The sequence below is a fragment of the Carlito syrichta genome, unplaced genomic scaffold, assembly GCF_000164805.1.
Source record: "Carlito syrichta isolate Samal-C Ts95f unplaced genomic scaffold, Tarsius_syrichta-2.0.1 Scaffold311220, whole genome shotgun sequence".
Taxonomy (NCBI): Eukaryota; Metazoa; Chordata; class Mammalia; order Primates; family Tarsiidae; genus Carlito; species Carlito syrichta.
In genome coordinates this window covers 670640-684323 of record NW_007255316.1, presented here as the reverse complement: position 1 = coordinate 684323, position 13684 = coordinate 670640, and the positions used below count along the sequence as shown (strand labels likewise).

General features: G+C 35.0%; 1 protein-coding gene across 2 annotated transcripts in view; it reads right to left on the bottom strand.

Moving 5' to 3' along the window:
• Window positions 1-13684, bottom strand: part of NRIP1 (nuclear receptor interacting protein 1) — a 103835-nt gene that overhangs the window by 14144 nt on the left and 76007 nt on the right. The gene's annotated exons all lie outside the window — the stretch shown is intronic.

The following is a 13684-nucleotide window of genomic DNA, read 5'->3' as shown; positions in this document are numbered from 1 at the left end:
TTTGTAAACCTCACTTTCTGTTGACAAAAAACAAAACTATGTCCAAGTCCAAAGAATCCTGATAGTATATCAAGGGCTCATGCATTTCATGAAAATTAAATAAAATTTATATCCAACTCCTTAACGATGTTAAAATTATAAACGAACTCTTCTTTTTATTAATTTAAAATTGTTTATAAACATAAAAATCTTTTAAATTTCATAAAATTGAGATTTTACTGAACACATATATTAGAAATAACTATTATGGAAAGACAGAATTATTTTTTAAAAATAATAAAATTCAAACCAAACCATGAAAGAATTCCATGGAATCTTGACCTCACGTATATATAGATTTTGGGAAATATCCAAGTTTCAAAACAGACTACTTTAATGAACTATCCAATAACACACTTGAATTACAGAGTATGCTTTAAAAAGGGCTGCGTTTTCTTATTTTTTTAAAGTAGCTGACAAGTATAAAATTAGGTTGAAGTGTAACTTTTTAAAGAGCTTTATCACTTAAAAAGAGTTGTAAATAATTTTCATATTAACAGTTCACAAATAGGTGCTATATTGATTCTTTGAAGTAAACTATTTTCATTGCAATGTGTTTTACATTCTCTATTTCAAAATAGCTTATTAAACAAAAGGAAACTTTGCTGAACTTTTACACACCTTAAGCTAATAAAATCTAGGTAGTAAGATTTTACTTAGATAAATGAAGATAGAATTCGTAACATGTGGAACTACTTTTGGTTGAGAATAGAGAAATAATGACAAAAGTTTTTCTCCAGCTGTTTTTAAAGAAAGAATTCAGTATCTTACTTGCAATCAAATTTTCCACTAAATACACATTTAAATGGTTATATATCTATGCGTTCACTTGGTATGCTATTTAAATTACATCTAAGGAATACCTCACGACTTCAGTTGTTTCCTTAAAATCTCCCCTAATTTCTTCAGCAATATCAAATAATACCTATTTGAGTATTAACTCCAAAGGAATTTCTGCAATGCAGCTTTAATGAGCATTTCAATTCTTGGCTCTTTCAAGCTCCTCAAAATGCAGAAGTAAATTTAAGGGCTACTTAATTGTGTCATTAAAGAAGAACTCCTATTTGCCAATAATATTATCTACAATCCATTGTGGATTTTTTCAGGGGTACTTTTTGTACAAAAGGATAAGAAAGACATTAATTTCATAGAAGAAAAATATCTAAGTACACACTAAGAAGATTCCAAAGTCCTAATTAATGAATCTTTTATTTAAACAATACAGATCTAGGTAGTCAGAGAACTTTGTGTACTTAAGGTGTGAATTTAAAGGAAAGTTTTACAAGTTGAACAGGAAATAAAAACCCAAGAAAAATTTACCAACAGGACGAACATAACACCAAACACTTTATCCAAATGGATGAGGGTCTCCAAACAAAGGGCCTATGAAAAGTCAGGATACATAAGGTACAACCACTTATTTAATAGAAAAAACAAAGGAAAAGTAATACTTTTGGATAAACGTCCTGAAGTTTCATTAAAAATGAAGACTACAGCAAATCCTCTATTGTAAATTAAAAGTTTAAAAGTTGTTGAAAAATATATTAAGAAAAAAAAATAAAAGAAACATTCAAGTGCTGATATTTCACAGCAGGATATAATAGTAAGAGAATAGTAAAAAGAATAAGTCTGAAATTTCATTTATTAAAATATATTTCTAATATTTTGCAAAAACTAAATCAAAATTAATGTCTTTTTGATGGAATCTGAATTCCAAGATAACAACTTATTTTGAAGTATCCTCTTTATCAAAAGATAGATGTGTGGCTATAAAATTTAACAGTTAACAAAAAAGGAACTTGCCTAAAAACATTTTGCTCAACTGAGTGCCTCAACATTTAAAATCAGACCTGAAGAGTTTCTTACCCTCTACCAGTGTTTCTCAAATAGGTAACATGGACACTACTGACACTGTAGCAGTAAAACAGCTGCCCAGATTGATCTCCATCGCAACCTGAGGGACTTACATATTTTTGCCCAAGGCCAGGTCTGCTCCTAACTTCCAGGTCCATCAGCTTTAACTTGCCTGTCAGCTGCTTCCATTGGAGTAAAATAGCGTCATTCATATTCCCTATTTTAAAAAGACTCATGAGGAGACACCACTGTTTGACTAACTCAAGCATTCAACACAAGGACATATGTATCTTAGGAGCTCTTCAACTCTGAAATTTTATTTCTATGATTCCAAGTAATTTGTCAAATTGTAGTTGATAAAAATGACAAGTATTTTAACCAGAAAGATGACATGCTGTCATAAAGTTGTAGAAATAGCGCTGACCAATATGTTTTACAGTCTTTTTAATGAATTCTACAGATAGGAAATGGTTTTAAAATAGTCATACACCCTACCCATCCAATTCCCCAAAAGCTATTTATCTTCCCTGTTTTCTTCAGTAGGGTCACATAATTTCAAAGTGATGTTTTTTTAAACGCTAAATATGAGCTTTTAGTCAAAATGGAACTTTTGCTTATCTCATGATAGCTATACACTGAGCAAAATGCAAGATAATAGTAAAGTTTAGAATCTTTGGTGGCATAGATAAATGCGAGAGAGATGAAACAACTGTCCTGATGATAGAAGCAAATATCCCATATAATTGACACCGTGAAATAAAGAAGGACTTCTGTGTTCTAAATTATTCTCAGAAAGCTTATATGTATGAATCAGATTCAATAAATTCACTCTTTCATTTTATGCTGCCTAGATAGTTCATATAAAAACAATAATTTTAAATCAAAATGAAATTAAAATAAAATGGAGATTTTAAGTTAAAAACCAAAGAGTTAAAAAATCAAAGGAGTTAGACATAATTAAATTGAATACTTTTCACTTCAAAAACACAATACATTCCTGGATGCCATGCTGTACTGTCTTGAAAGGAAACCAGAAAATTGTTAAATAAAATTAACTTTAAAAACTTTAAAAATTCCAGAAAGAAAATTGTTATATGACAAAGTACATACACAATTTATAATTAGTAGTAATGTCTATTTCCTATCTTCTACTGTTCTCAAAGAAACAACAGCTTTTCTGAAGGAATACAAAATAATCATTAACAAATTATTCTGTTGGCACATAAGCATAAAAAAAGTTTAAATATGAAATTAACAGAGGGTAGATCTTCTCCTAACTTTTTCCAGCAGCTCTTCAGAGCAACTAGTGCTTTCTATCAGTTTTCAAAAGCATAATGTTCTCCAATTTCTATCAAAATTAGAGTATAACAGAAGATGGAACTTTCTTCTGAAATTGAGTGTTTTTAGTATTTATATATGGACATCCTTTGAAACTGGAGCATAAACCCTATCACACTCAACTGTAGTTTTCCCAACCCTAAAATAGATTTTGACATACAGACACAAACACAAGATCAAGGTCACAGATCAGCAAGAAAGATTACCAACAGAACTGATGTAACAGCTGGCATTTGATCAAAGCTCCTAGGGTTTTTAGTATAGTTAGTAGACACTCTGCATTTACTCACAGAGTACACTTTGTTTTAAAAATGTTCCCCGTCTTTGAAGACAAGATCTTCATGCATTGCTTAGTAAAAAAGCATGATCTGCTAAACATATTGTATTGGATCACAGAATAAAAGAAGGAACCAATATGTGTGTGCTGTGTGTGGGCATCTGAACTGTCAGTTTGTACACATGTATGTATAGGTGCATGTATGCTTGCATACTTATTCGTCTTATGTTATACCTGATCCTTGCCATGTGACAATTTTGAAATTATGGATAAGCGAAAAAATGGTTTCTTGAAGTAGAATCTACTCCTGGTAAAGATGTTATGAATATTGTTGAAATGATCACAAAGGCTTTAGAATATTACAGAAGCTTAGTTAATAAAGCAGCAGTAAGACTTGAGAGGACAGACTCAGATTTTGAAAGAAGTTCTATTGTGGGCAAAATCCTATAAAATTGCTATCAAACAGCATCACATGCTACATGTATCTTTCACGAAAGAAAGAGTCAATTGATGTGACTCTTGCCTCGTTTTAAGAACTCAAATCATTCTACAAAAAAAAAAAAATACCTGCGTATGCATGTTTATTGTAGCACCATTCACAATAGCAAAAGAATGGAACCAACTGTGATGTCCATTGAAACTGGACTGGATAAAAAAATGCGGTATGTATACAAGATGGACTATTACTCAGCCATAAATATGGACTTCACAGCAACCTGAATGGATTTAGAGTCTATAATATTCAGTGATCTATCGCAGAAACAAACAACAGAGTACCACATGTTCTCACTCATAAGTAAACCCTGAACATTTGCCATAATCCTATAAGAAAGGAATTGGCAGTAGTGAGATGCTGCTGGGGTGAGTGGGGGAACACAACATCAATAAAGGTACCTGATTTCAAACCAGGCAAAGTGGGGGCCAAAGGGAGGCCCAAACTTTACCTGTACGATGTCTACTTGTGTACCTAATCCTGAAGTATACCCCACATCTTTAAAATAAAATATCAAATAAAGTAAATTTTAAATTTGTTCAGTTAAAAAACAAAAGAAATTATGACAGCTATCTCAATCTTCAGCAACCACCACCCTGATCAGTTAGCAGCCATCAGTATCAGCGCAAGACCCTTCACCAGCAAAAAGATTACTACTCGCTGAAGCCTCAGTTAGCATTTTTTTAACAATAAAGTATTTTTATGTTATGTACATTATTTTTAGACCTAATGCTTTTGCACCCTTAATAGACTACAGTATAGTATAAACCTAACTTTTATATGTACTGGGAAACCAAAAAATGTGTGACTTGCTTTATTGTAATATTTGCTTGATTGCAGTGGTCTAGAACTGAACCTACAATATCTCTGGGGTATGCTTCTGTTTTGGTTAGTTAAGATCTGGTTCCCCATGAGAGTATAAAGTCTTTATGGGCAAGAATTATGTCTTTGTCATCTTTACATCCCGGACCCTAGCAAAGATAGCACTCCTAGCAGAACATGCAGTAAGCAGCAAGTCAAACTTCAGCATCAGTCTACAAAGTGAGGGGTGTGCTGCCATAAGTCTAAGGCACCTTTTTTTTTTTTTTTTTTTGAGTTGGACTCTCACTCTGTCGCCCAGACTGGAGTGCAGTGGCCACTTCTGGCCACCGCAGCCTCGACCTGCTGGGCTCCGGCGATCTTTCTGCCTTAGCCTTCCATTAGCTGGAACTACAGGTGCATGCTACCACGCCCGGGTAATTTTTTGATTTATTGTAGAGATGAGGTCTTGCCAAGTTGCCCAGGCGGATCTCGAGCCCTTGGGCTCAGGCAATCCACTCACCTCAGCCTCCCAAAGCATGGGATTACAGGCTGAGTCACCGGAGCCCAGCTAGTCTAAGGCATCTGAAGAATTAAAAGGATATAATGTTATTTATAATGTTTGGTTTCATATTCAAGACATCTTTTCCCCCATGAATATAAATGAACACACACACAAAACTACAAAATTAAAGAGTAATAAAGTACTGTATCCTACGTGAAGGATTCTGTAGGTTTGGAAAACACGTATGACTAGTATTCTGGCAGAAAACACATGATTTAAGAATTTTAAAAATACACATATCTTTAGAATATTTTAAAGTTTGTGTCAGATGATCTTTATTTTACTATAAAAAACTGATCAAATTCTTCAGTGCCCTTAGTTGCTGTTTTCCCAGTCAAGGTTCAAAAGATCTGGTATTCATTTAGGCTATATAAAAAATGAACATGTGTTTCAAAACACTGGTACCGTGAAACTTTTCATCATTTTTCCCTTTCATATTACTCCCCCTACCGAAAGACGAATAAAGCCTACTTAACACTAAAATATTACTTTGTTAAATTTTCTTTTGATGGATATACATTAAGAATGAAGCATCACATCAAAAGATGTATTCCCTAAAACCAGACAGCTCACACTCATTCTAAAAAAGAGTTGCAATGAAATGTAGAAAGTCTTTATGCAATAAAGGCTTTTTAAAAAAAACTATCTCTACCACAATTAAGAAACTTTCTCTATGCCCATTTTAAAAATCAGTCACTGAAAAAGATGATAATTATACACCAAAGAACTTGAACCCTTTAAATTGTATGATAAAGATTCAAAGTGGTCAAAGGTACTCTTGGGATGTTTTTTTCCTTTGAACATGTATTTGTTGAAGAGCTTCAAGTGTGAACTTTCATTAAGTCTGGCCAAATAAAAACAGTATTTTACCAATAAGTAATTCAATTAGAACAAGGTAAAAGTAATCAAATTACCTTTTTGAAGCATTTAAACCTGAAAAAAAAAAAATCAACAACTAAAAAACATCCAAACAAGTACTGATTATTGACACAAGATGAGCTGACATGTCATTGTGGTGCCTTTTCTACTTACCATTTTGGCATGCCGACATCTGTAGAAATATCAACCAAGAAAAAGCACTCCTTTGACCTGTAGCTAAGCTTCAAATCCACTCCTGCTTCATGGCATCATGTTACACCTTAAAAACGTTTCTCAGGTCTAAGAAGGCCAAGAAGTCATGTGGGTTCAGAAAACATTTAACTTTGATGTGAATTAATAAAATTTAATAAACCTAGTTTCCTAAAATGCACAGCAAGACATTCTTTAATTTAGGTTTCTATTCAGGCATTCATTTTAAAGATATTATACTATCAAATCAAATTCCCTTGTGTATCATTAGAAAACAAATTTTTTTTTTTTTTTTGGCAGACACTTTATTCACTAGGAACTAATGACTCCTGTTTAAAGCTAAAATGATAAACATCCTATCCTCTATAATACTAGATATAAAATTTAAAGAATTTGTGTAAAATTGGAAGAGCAGCTAATTTTTATGGAGTAAAATCTATTTTCCTCTAATGACTTGACCACCAACTAGTGTTCTCATAACAGTATGGTAAGTAAAGTAATTCTCCAAACATGACAGAATCATAGAATTCAACAATTAGAAGACAACTAAAAGGTCATCTGTCTAACTAAGCATCCTATCTGGTTGCCTAGTTTATTTCTGAAAACCTCTAGTAATCATAGACTGTCTTCTAAGGTGGTATCTTTTGGAACCAGAGGGCTCTTCCATTTACCAACTGTGTGATCTTGGGAAAGTTAACTATTCCTGAATGCTTTATCATTTATAAATGTGCAAAAACTAATATCTATTTTGTAGAGTCACATGAAGAATAAATGTGGCAATCCTCATATAGCTTGGACATAGAGTAGGTACTAAATAAGCGTTATTTGCATAGTTGCAGCAGTTTAAAATCTTTCCTTACACTGAGCTATAATATGTCTGGTCCTCTTGGGACCACAGCAAACAACGCTAATCTATCAGTTACCTTTCAAACACTAGAAGAAGCTGCCATGATGCACTGACTAGGTCTATCACTTTGCTAAGGCCTAATAAGTTAATTAAAATCCATTGCTGACAGGACCTTAACAAAGGGCATACAAAGAAAAAAAATTTTCCTGGACACCAGCCCGTGGTGGGTACCACAATGATGTAATTCTTTAAAATTCCTAACTGACCAAAGTAGTGTGTAAAACCTCCTGGGAGTTCTTGTCAAGGACTGTAGACTCACTACGTGTACTTTACATTTAAAATGTCCAGCCAGGTTCGGTGGCTCAGCCTGTAATCCCGTGCCTTTGGGAGGCTGAGGTGAGTGGATTGCCTGAGCCCATGGGTTCGAGACCCGCCTGGGCAGCGAGACCTCATCTCTACAATAAATCAAAAATAAATAAATAAATAAAAAATAAAAATGAAAAAATAAAATGTCCTACTATTTCATATGTGCTTAAAGAAGCCATAACCCCGTCTCAAATGAAATGCCAGGATCTAGTTTTTTAATGGTTTTCCTTAGGGGGTTGGCTAATATATTATTTATCCTCATTCACATTTTACCAAGCAAGGGCACTATACAGCAAAACAGTGAGTGACTGGTTAACTGTCCAGTAAGAGGCCAATCCAAAAAAAAATAAAATGATAATCAAGGTCTTCCAGCCTTTTGTATCATATTAAATTGTCAGAGACCATAACAAAAATTGATTTGAAAGCTTTTGAAAAAGCACTTTTGCAACACTTTGAGAACTTTGGATTCCTTTTCCTACTATAAGATCTTGTCTCTACTATTGTAAGTCTCTTGTTTTTACTAGACAGGCCACAAAGCACAGTGGTTAAAATAAAGATCTCTGAATCCTGGACTCTGTAATTTAGCATGGGTGACGTTGGTCAATCCACTTATCCATTCTGGGACTTAGTTTCATTTGCTGTAAAAAAGAAATAATAATAGTATCTACCTCATAAAGCTGCTATATCAAATGAAATGTATATGTAAAAGATTTAGTACAATACCTCACATTTTCTAAGCACTCAATGAATGTTATTCTATTATTTATAGACATAGCACCAGATCAGAGAACTTCCTCAAAATTTTTTTCATTTACTAATCACCCTTTATAAAGCTCCTTGAGTGTTAGGATCATTTTTTGACATTTTAATTTTCATGCTTGATACTTCAGGGACACTCAAAATTATCTGTTGAATGTCTTAATATATTTTATATATATCCAGAAAAACTAAAAAAAAAAAAAAAAAATGGATCTGTAAAATAATTTAATAACCTAACTAATTAATTCTTTAAATTATAATTTTGTTAGACAGGTTTACTTAAAGCAAGGAGTAATTCCACACACAACAGACACTTATAGTTTCCTTCCTTCTCTGGCCTTTTTCTTACAGAAACTGTTCCTGGACAACAAACCTCAGAGGAATGAGCCAACACTGGGAAATGGACTAAAATGAACCACTCATTCCTTCTCCTAAGACCTGGAAGTGAGAGAAAAACAGAATACTTCATTTTTGGGTGGCCCTAATGAAACTATGTTTCATAGGTTAATACACAGAGGAGTCAGTAAGCTGAGAAAAAAGAATGAAGTAAGCACATAAAGAGAAGCAGGTGAGGAAGGCAAAACAGAGGAGAGAGGAGACAGTAAGAAATTCAGGAATGTCGTTCCAGCTTCAAGGCAGTGTACAGTACTCCTATTACTGGGTTCCTGAAGAGTTACCTACATACATCTAATAATCCCTTGGAATTGAGTTTTGTTGAGGGGGTGTCTTTTCCATGTAATCACATCATCCCTAACATACTGTAGTAATATTATGTAAGATAAGTTGGACATTTTAATCCACGGTCCAGAAGAATTCTGCAAGTGTTCTTTTTTTTTGGTCACTTTCTTTATAGTACCTTTACCTCCTGTATGGTCAAAGAGCAATATGCATCTCCAATTTTCAAGTGGGGAAGGTTAACGATACAAAGAGAAAATAAGATGTTCAAGGTCATACTTAGAGTTCGCAGGGGCAGAGCTGATTAAAAAAAAAGTTCAGATTTCTCATTCCCAGGGGCTTGCATCAACCAATAAACCAACTGTCTCTCTTGATGGAACTAAAAGTATGCCAATTATCCAAACTGTGTAGGGAACATTGACCAAAACAGGGGTTAATTGGACATTGGTTGTTTTAATTCCATAATCAGCTCTTTCCCTGAGCTACCCTGGGAGTGAATAACATATCTTTTGCAGGAATGGGAAGGAGGCCAGCATAGGCCATCTGGCTGAACACGTCCTTTCCTCAAGTTATCCCTGCAGCTGTGTGAAACTTACTGATGTTGAAGAACTTTACAGTTTAGTTTGTTTTATCACTTTCCTCTATTCTATTAAGTTTAAATTTAAATAAACCTTTATGTTCATATTAGCCAAACAGTTTCCCTGAAAGTGATTGTATGTAAATGAACATATATATTCCATGTGTATGTGTAGGTGGGAGGGAGCCTAAAGTTTTTTGAGGTTAAAACGAATTTCTCATATTCAAAAAGAGCAATTAGACTATGGCTACTAAAAAGGACACAAAAACTTGTCCTGGTCTTCTTATCAATCAAGGAACAAAGAGCACAGGCAGCCTACTTCCTTGTCCAATTTCCTTACTTCTCCCTCTTTGTAAATTTGCTAAAGTGACAATAAATCTGGACTATTAAATTAAGAGTACTTCTTAATACTTCAGAACCAGATACACATCAAGCACATGGCTTTAGGCCATGATTCTAGTGCCACTGGTCTAAGAGCTGCTCTATCCTATAAATCTGCATTTTTCCCTTCCCAGTCATTCTCTCTTCCTGTCTTTCTCCATCCTCCTCTAATGTTGTCTACTCTCTCCTTTTTCCCATTTTCAAATTCTCAAGTCTGAAATTAATTCTACCTGATTTACTCAGGAACACTGCTGGCATCCAGAACTACAAAGGCTCCTGATATTGGCATAAAGGTCTCATTCCTTAGATTGGGAACTGTGTAGAGGGGTGGGATGGGGTGGGTTGCCCTCAGGCAAATGCAAGCATTAATACCCAACTGTAGGTTGGACTAGGGTTATCTAAGCCCTACATGAAGAGCCTTGAACAAGGTTCAAGAGAACCTAGAGAATGAATAAATGAAAAAAGTCAAGTTTAGAGGGAGTGCCTACTAATCAGAAGAAGAGTCCCTGCCAGGGAGCAACAACAAGAACCAGAGAAAAGGTGAGAAAATCTTATAAGAGACTCTGGTATTCAATTCAAGCTACATGTGTGAACAGATACCAAAAAAAAAAAAAAAAAAAAAAAGAATTTCTAAAGTGAAACCCTAGCACAAAGGGTAGGTGGATGGTTATACTGAAGGTGGCCGGCAATCAAAGACCAGATGGTTCTTCCTCAGAGGGCTAGATAGCAAAATATTAGATAAGGGGATCTTAATCCTAACTTTTACCATTCCTAGCAAAATATGTCCCTATTTCTAATAAGAAATGGGCATGATATCTAATGGTAAGCAGCCATCACACTGCCTACAGTCAAAGCTCACTCGTGAAGTAGGAAGAAGGGTTACCCTGGGTCGGGTTAGGCCAGCTATACCTAAGAGCTCTACATGCTTCATTTGTTTACTGCTATAAACTATTAAGTTTTCATGTGTGTCCAAGTCTATTTTTTCTTCTTTTTTTTTCTTGGGCTGGGTCTTACTCTGTCACCCAGGCTAAATGCAGTAACATGATCATGGCTCACTGCAGCCTCGACCTCCATAGCTCAGGTAATCCTTCTGCTTCAGTTTTAGACTACAGCTGGGACTATAGTCACACACCACCATGCCCAGCTAATTAAAAGAATTTTTTTTTTGTAGAGAGGAGGTCTCGTTATGTTGCCTAGGTTGGTCTCGAACTCCTGGGCCCAAGCGATCCTCCTGCCTCAGTCTCCCAAAGTGCTGGGATTACAGGCATGAGCCACTGCACCTGGCCTTCCAATTCTTCTTACATAAACTTTGGTGCCTCCTGGTCCTAGATTACAGCCCTGGTCCAAAATGACAATTGCCTCTACAAGAAGGAGTCAGAAATAACAACTGTTCCATGGTCAAGAAAAAGAGGCAGAAGTTTCCACTGCTGTAGTTCTAACTACTTCCCACTCAGTTTCTTTATGTATATCATGTAACATACCTCTTCTTATTAATATGACCTAGGCTCTGAGGAAAGACCGAATCTGTCCATGTGGACCAACTCGCAGAATGCTGGGGCTACGGAGATACCAAAGAAAGAAAAGAAGTTACCGTGTATTATTTTCTCTTTGTGCCTCACTTTACTCATTCAAAAGCAGAAGGCTCAACAAGATCCTGTTTAAGATTTTACTGCATTTACCTGGACTTTAATTATTTAGCTCCTTATTTTAAAGGCCTCCTAGGGATGCTCTTACTACAGCTTAGCCTCATCATTCCATCTTTCTCTGTTCTGTCTTTTAGGATTGATGCTCCTTTCAGGCATAAGCATGCATTCCCACTAGAGATGGAATAAAATGCCTTATTTCATCTTCCTTACCCACAAAAAGGGAGACTTTTATAAATGTCACTCCAGAATTTTAGCAGTTGAGCTTTAGAGATAATTATCATGGATATCAAAAAGAAATAAAAGTATTTATATAAATGATAATGATTTTTTCAAAAAGTGAACAAAATAATACACTCTTCTATGGAAAGGAAGAAACAGGGTAGTCACTGTTCCATTTACTTTCTTAGAGCCCAGGTATGTGACAAAGATTTCCCAAGATGCTCCAGTATTAAAGAGCAAGATGATTAAAAATATTGTCCATTTTATGCCTGAGATGGCAAGAAACATCATCCATAATTTAAGAGTGGCTTTTCTTTTAAGAATTTCCGTTCTTTCCCCCCTTTCTCTGACCAATGTTTTCTCCTCTCTTCTGAATATTTCACAAAACCTAAAGGGATGCAATCTATTTTTTGAAATAAACCACAGAGGCAAGGATATCACTTAAATAATGCAACTTATGAATTTAGTCTGAGTGAATTTTGTGGTGTGTAACATATTCAAAAAAGTGGTCTAAAAGTTTCTGCATTCTACTTACATAAGAAAATACCATTCAAACTTTCAAATAAAAATGTGACTGTTTCCACCTGTCCCAGAAAAGTCTACCTCTAAACACAGATTCGCTAAAAAATAATTACCAAAGACACAAAAGGTGTTCTCCCTCTCTACCCCTTGATAAATACAAATATTGCAGGGCTATTCCCAGAAAGTCACAAAAACAGAGGAAAAGACACTTCTTCAATACACCATAAACATCCACAGTATACTAAAAAAAAGACCCTACATTTGGCAATATTTCATTTTCAAATAGCATTCAACAGCATATACATGAATTTTACCTAGTTGTAACATATGTTCAGAATAAAAGGGTTAAGTGGAGTTCTATATAACCAGCAAAATGGAAAAACAGAATTATGAGATTAAGACACACATAGAGATTCATACATTAAACTCTGCATATTGGAATAAAACTAAATAAGAATGTATTTTGAATGTCCACTTTTAACTAAATAATGACAAAATGGTCATCAGGTAGCTGATACTAGTCAAATCTTATCAAAATTATGATTGAGAGGGATAAAAATAGTTAACCCTTCTTAAAATATCTGTTCACTAACCAGTTTTTAGTTATTAAAAAATGTCAACATGAAAATCATATCTATAATTGCAAAGGGCAAGCTTTATATTTTGCATTTTGTTTTTTTTTTTGAGTTGACGTCTCACTCTGTCACCCAGACTGGAGTGCAGTGGCCGCTCCCGGCCACCGCAGCCTCGACCTGCTGGGCTCTGGCGATCCTTCTGCCTCAGCCTTCCAAGCAGCTGGAACTACAGGCACGCGCTACCACGTCTGGCTAATTTTTTTGATTTATTGTAGAGGTGAGGTCTTGCCAAGTTGCCCAGGCAGGTCTCGAACCTGCGGGCTCAGGCAATTTACTCACCTCGGCCTCCCAAGGCACAAGATTACAGACTGAGCCACCGAGCCCGGCATGTTTTGCATTTTTAAACATTTATACCTTTATTACCAAAACTACTAAAATTATCCCAAATGATTAAGGAGTGACGCTCCCCCCCAACTCATTTTATGAACCCAATATCATCCTGGTACCAAACATTTGAAGAGACACAACAAATAAAGAAAACTACAGGTCAATATCCCTGATGGACATAGATGCGAAAATCCTCAACAAAAATAACTAGCAAACAGCATTAAGCAGCACATAAAAACAAAAACAAAAAACCATTCATCATGATTCAGTAAGCCTTATTATCTGGATGCAAGGCTGG